Consider the following 6,710-nt stretch of genomic DNA (forward strand, 5'->3'; position numbering starts at 1 on the left):
ATTTGAGTTTCTTCTGATCTCTTATAGGCATGATTTCATATCCTTGTAATTCTCTTCGAGTTGTGGGTTTTGTTTGGCCAGCTTGATCTATGATTCTTGCAATGGGAGAAGTGCTTGGTTTTGGGTTCATACCGTGCGGTGACCTCACCAAGTGAAAAAAGGGGTAGCGAGGCACGCATCCCGTTGTTGCCATCAAGGGTAAAAATATGGGATTTTCATCATTGGTTTGAGTTTATCCCTCTACATCATGTCATCTTGGTTAAGGCGTTACTCTGTTCGTCATGAACTCAATACACTAGATGCATGTTGGATAGCGGTCGATGTGTGGAGTAATAGTAGTAGATGTAGAAAGTATCGATCTACTTGTCTCGGACATGATGCCTATATGTATGATCATTGCCTTAGATATCGTCATGACTTTGCGGTCCTATCAATTGCTCGACAGTAATTTGTTCACCCACCGTAATATTTGCTATTTTTAGAGAAGCCTCTAGTGAACACTATGGCCCCCGGGTCTACTTCACACCATATTTTCAGCCTTACTCCTTTTCTTCGTTGCACTTTCCGCCTTCAGATCTCGCTTTGCAATCAATCTTGAAGGGATTGACAACCCCTTTATAGTGTTGGGTGCAAGCTCTTTTGCGTTTGCGCAGGTACTCTGGACTTGACGAGATTCTCCTACTGGATTGATACCTTGGTTCTCAAACTAAGGGAAATACCTACTGCTCATGTGCTGCATCACCCTTTCCTCTTCAAGGGAAAAACGAACGCAAGCAAGTCTCCGTCAACGTGTCAATTTCTGGCGCTGTTGTTTCAGAAGTAGCATGCTTCGCCCGAGCTCCATAGAAATCCGATCTAGAGGTGAAACTGTGTGGTATAGGCTAGAGTTGCACGTGACAAAGTTGTGTCTCAAAAAGCCCTAAACCACCACTATATATAGGAGGGAGGGGGAGGGGCTATCCTTGATGGACAAGTCCCTCAAGGTGCGTCGGCCGCCAGGAGGAGGAGGACTCCTCCTCCAATTCGGTTTTGGAAGGAGGAGTCCTCCTCTTCCTTCCCACCTTCCTCTTTCCTTTTTCTTTTTCTTTTCTTTTGGTATTTCTCTTATGTGGTGCCATAGCCCTCTTGGGATGACTCCACCAACCCACTAAGGACTTGTGGCGCCACCCTAGGGCCTTGGGATCACTCTCGGGTGGGTGGGCCCCTCTGGGTGAACACCCGGAACCCATTCGTCACTCTCGGTACACTACCTGAATTGCCCGAAACTTTCCGGTGACTAAATGAAACCATCCTATATATCAATCTTTGTTTCCAGACCATTATGGAAACCCTCGTGACGTTCGTGATCTCATCCGGGACTCCGAACAACATTCAGTAACCACACATATAACTCAACTGTACTAAAACATCGCCGAACCTTAAGTGTGCAGACCCCGCGGGTTCAAGAACTATGTAAACATGACCCGAGGCATTCCTCGGTCAATATACAATAGCGGGACCTGGATGCCCATATTGGATCCTACATATTCTCCGAAGATCTTGTCGGTTGAACCTCAGTGTCAAGGATTCATATAATCCCGTATGTTATTCCCTGTGTCCTTCGGTATGTTACTTGCCCGAGATTCGATCATCGGTATCCGCATACCTATTTCAATCTCGTTACCGGCAAGTCTCTTTACTCGTTCCGTAATACAAGATACCGTGAGTTACACTTAGTGACATTGCTTGCAAGGCTTGTGTGTGATGTTGTATTACGGAGTGGGCCCGAGATACCTCTCCGTCACACGGAGTGACAAATCCCAGTCTTGATCCATACTAACTCAACGGACACCTTCGGAGATACCTGCAGAACACCTTTATAGCCACTCAGTTACGTTGTGACGTTTGATGCACACAAGTTATTCCTCCGATGCCAGTGAGTTATATGATCTCATGGTCATAGGAACAAATACTTGACACGCAGAAAACAATAGCAACAAAATGACACGATCAATATGCTACGTTCATAGTTTGGGTCTAGTCCATCACATGATTCTCCTAATGATGTGATCCAGTTATCAAGTGACAACACTTGCATATAGCGAGAAAACCTTGACTATCATTGATCAACTAGCTAGCCAACTAGAGGCTTGCTAGGGACATTGTTTTGTCTACGTATCCACACATGCATCTATGTTTTTATTCAATACAATTATAGCATGGATAATAAACGATTATCTTTAAACAGGAAATATAATAATAACTATTTATCATTGCCTCTAGGGCATATTTCCAACAGTCTCCCACTTGGACTAGAGTCAATAATCTAGTCCTCACATCGCCATGTGATTTACATTGTAATAAATCTAACACCCATACAATTCTGGTGTTGATCATGTTTTTCCCGTGGAAGAGGTTCAGTCAACGGGTCTGCTACATTCAGATCCATTTGCACTTTGAAAATATTCACGTCCTCTCCTTCGACGTTGTCGCGGATGAGGTTGAAGCGTCGTTTGATGTGTCTGGTCTTCTTGTGAAACCTTGGTTCCTTTGCTTGAGCAATGGCACCAGTGTTGTCACAAAACAGAGTTATTGGATTTAGTGCGCTTGGCACAACTCCAAGATCCGTCTTGAACTGCTTCATCCAGACACCCTCCTTTGCTGCCTCTGAGGCAGCCATGTACTCCGCTTCACATGTAGAATCAGCTACGACGCTTTGCTTGGAACTGCACCAGCTTACCGCACCCCATTAAGAATAAATATGTATCCGGTTTGCGACTTAGAGTCATCCGGATCGGTGTCAAAGCTTGCGTCGACGTAACCTTTTACGACGAGCTCTTCGTCACCTCCATAAACGAGAAACATTTCCTTAGTCCTTTTCAGGTACTTCAGAATATTCTTGACCGCCGTCCAGTGATCCACTCCTGGATTACTCTGAAACTTGCCTGCCATACTTATGGCCAAGTTGACGTGTGGTCTAGTGTTGGGGAACGTCGCATGGGAAACAGAAATTTTCCTACGCGCACGAAGACCTATCATGGTGATGTCCATCTACGAGAGGGGATGAGTGATCTACGTACCCTTGTAGATCGTACAGCAGAAGCGTTAGAGAACGCGGTTGATGTAGTGGAACGTCCTCACGTCCCTCGATCCGCCCCGCGAACAATCCCGCGATCAGTCCCACGATCTAGTACCGAACGGACGGCACCTCCGCGTTCAGCACACGTACAGCTCGACGATGATCTCGGCCTTCTTGATCCAGCAAGAGAGACGGAGAGGTAGAAGAGTTCTCCGGAAGTGTGACGGCGCTCCGGAGGTTGGTGATGATCTTGTCTCAGCAGGGCTCCGCCCGAGCTCCGCAGAAACACGATCTAGAGGAAAAACTATGGAGGTATGTGGTCAGGCAGCCGTGAGAAAGTCGTCTCAAATCTGCCCTAAAAGCCCCATATATATAGGAGGAGGGAGGGGGACCTTGCCTTGGGGTCCAAGGGATCCCCAAGGGGTCGGCCGAGCCAGGGGGGAGGACTCTCCCCCCCCCCCCAAACCGAGTCCTACTTGGTTTGGTGGGAGGGAGTCCTTCCCCCTTCCCACTTCTTCCTTCTTTTTTTCTTCCCTTTGATTTTTTTCTCTCTTGGCGCATAGGGGATTGGTGGGCTGTCCCACCAGCCCACTAAGGGCTGGTGTGACTCCCCCAAATGCCTATGGGCTTCCCCGGAGTGGGTTGCCCCCCTCCGGTGAACTCCCGGAACCCATTCGTCATTCCCGGTACCTTCCCGGTAACTCCGAAAACCTTCCGGTAATCAAATGAGGTCATCCTATATATCAATCTTCATTTCCGGACTATTCCGGAAACCCTCGTGACGTCTGTGATCTCATCCGGGACTCCGAACAACATTCGGTAACCAACCATATAACTCAAATACGCATAAAACAACGTCGAACCTTAAGTGTGCAGACCCTGCGGGTTCGAGAACTATGTAGACATGACCCGAGAGACTCCTCGGTCAATATCCAACAGCGGGACCTGGATGCCCATATTGGATCCTACATATTCTACGAAGATCTTATCGTTTGAACCTCAGTGCCAAGGATTCGTATAATCCCGTATGTCATTCCCTTTGTCCTTCGGTATGTTACTTGCCCGAGATTCGATCGTCAGTATCCGTATACCTATTTCAACCTCGTTTACCGGCAAGTCTCTTTACTCGTTCCGTAATACAAGATCCCGCAACTTACACTAAGTTACATTGCTTGCAAGGCTTGTGTGTGATGTTGTATTACCGAGTGGGCCCCGAGATACCTCTCCGTCACACGGAGTGACAAATCCCAGTCTTGATCCATACTAACTCAACTAACACCTTCGGAGATACCTGTAGAGCATCTTTATAGTCACCCAGTTACGTTGCGACGTTTGATACACACAAAGCATTCCTCCGGTGTCAGTGAGTTATATGATCTCATGGTCATAGGAATAAATACTTGACACGCAGAAAACAGTAGCAACAAAATGACACGATCAACATGCTACGTCTATTAGTTTGAGTCTAGTCCATCACGTGATTCTCCCAATGACGTGATCCAGTTATCAAGCAACAACACCTTGTTCATAATCAGAAGACACTGACTATCATCGATCAACTGGCTAGCCAACTAGAGGCATGCTAGGGACGGTGTTTTGTCTATGTATCCACACATGTAAATGAGTCTTCATTCAATACAATTATAGCATGGATAATAAACTATTATCTTGATACAGGAATTATAATAATAACTGTACATTTATTATTGCCTCTAGGGCATAATTCCAACAGTCTCCCACTTGCACTAGAGTCAATAATCTAGCCCTCACATCACCATGTGAATTACATTGTAATAAATCTAACACCCATACAGTTCTGCTGTCGATCATGTTTTGGCCGTGGAAGAGGCTTAGTCAGCGGGTCTGCTACATTCAGATCCGTGTGCACTTTGCATATATTTACGTCCTCCTCCTCGACGTAGTCGCGGATGAGGTTGAAGCGTCGTTTGATGTGTCTGGTCTTCTTGTGAAACCTTGGTTCCTTTGCTAAGGCAATGGCACCAGTGTTGTCACAGAACAAGGTTATTGGATCCAGTGCACTTGGCACCACTCCAAGATCCGTCATGAACTGCTTCATCCAGACACCCTCCTTAGCCGCCTCCGAGGCAGCCATGTACTCCGCTTCACATGTAGAATCTGCTACGACGCTTTGCTTGGAACTGCACCAGCTTACTGCACCCCCATTAAGAATAAATACGTATCCGGTTTGCGACTTAGAGTCGTCCGGATCTGTGTCAAAGCTTGCATCGACGTAACCTTTTACGGCGAGCTCTTCGTCACCTCCATACACGAGAAACATCTCCTTAGTCCTTTTCAGGTACTTCAGGATATTCTTGACCGCCGTCCAGTGATCCACTCCTGGATTACTCTGGAACCTACCTGCCATACTTATGGCCAGGCTAACATCCGGTCTAGTGCACAGCATTGCATACATGATAGAGCCTATGGCTGAAGCATAGGGGACGGAGCGCATATGCTCTCTATCTTCATCAGTTGCTGGGCACTGAGTCTTACTCAATCTCGTACCTTGTAACACTGGCAAGAACCCTTTCTTGGACTGTTCCATTTTGAACCTCTTCAAAACTTTATCAAGGTATGTGCTTTGTGAAAGTCCTATCAGGCGTTTTGATCTATCCCTATAGATCTTAATGCCTAGAATGTAAGCAGCTTCTCCTAGGTCCTTCATAGAGAAACTTTTATTCAAGTAACCTTTTATGCTCTCCAAAAGCTCTACGTTGTTTCCAATCAGTAATATATCATCCACATATAATATTAGAAACGCCATAGAGCTCCCACTCACTTTCTTGTAAATACAAGATTCTCCAACCACTTGTATAAACCCAAATGCTTTGATCACCTCATCAAAGCGTTTGTTCCAACTCCGAGATGCTTGCACCAGTCCATAAATGGATCGCTGGAGCTTGCACACCTTGTCATCATTTTTAGGATCGACAAAACCTTCGGGTTGCATCATATACAACTCTTCCTTAAGGAAACCGTTAAGGAACGCCGTTTTGACATCCATCTGCCAGATTTCATAATCGAAAAATGCAGCTATTGCTAACATGATTCTGACGGACTTAAGCATCGCTACGGGAGAGAAAGTCTCATCGTAGTCAATTCCTGGAACTTGTGAAAAACCCTTTGCCACAAGTCGAGCTTTATAAACGGTCACATTACCGTCAGCGTCCGTCTTCTTCTTAAAGATCCATTTGTTCTGAATAGCCTTGCGGCCCTCAGGCAGCATCTCCAAAGTCCACACTTTGTTCTCATACATGGATCCTATCTCGGATTTCATGGCTTCTAGCCATTTGTTGGAATATGGGCCCACCATTGCTTCTTCATAATTTGCAGGTTCATTGTTGTCTAACAACATGATTGATAAGACGGGATTACCGTACCACTCTGGAGCAGCGCGTGATCTCGTCGACCTGCGTGGTTCAACAGAAACTTGAACTGGAGTTTCATGATCATCATCATTAACTTCCTCCTCAACCGGCGTCGCAATGACAGAGGTTTCCCCTTGCCCTGCGCCACCATCCAGAGGGATGAGAGGTTCGACAACCTCGTCAAGTTCTATCTTCCTCCCACTCAATTCTCTCGAGAGAAACTCCTTCTCGAGAAAAGTTCCGTTCTTAGCAACAAACACTTT

The sequence above is a fragment of the Hordeum vulgare genome, chromosome 7H, assembly GCF_904849725.1.
Source record: "Hordeum vulgare subsp. vulgare chromosome 7H, MorexV3_pseudomolecules_assembly, whole genome shotgun sequence".
NCBI classification, from domain to species: domain Eukaryota; kingdom Viridiplantae; phylum Streptophyta; class Magnoliopsida; order Poales; family Poaceae; genus Hordeum; species Hordeum vulgare.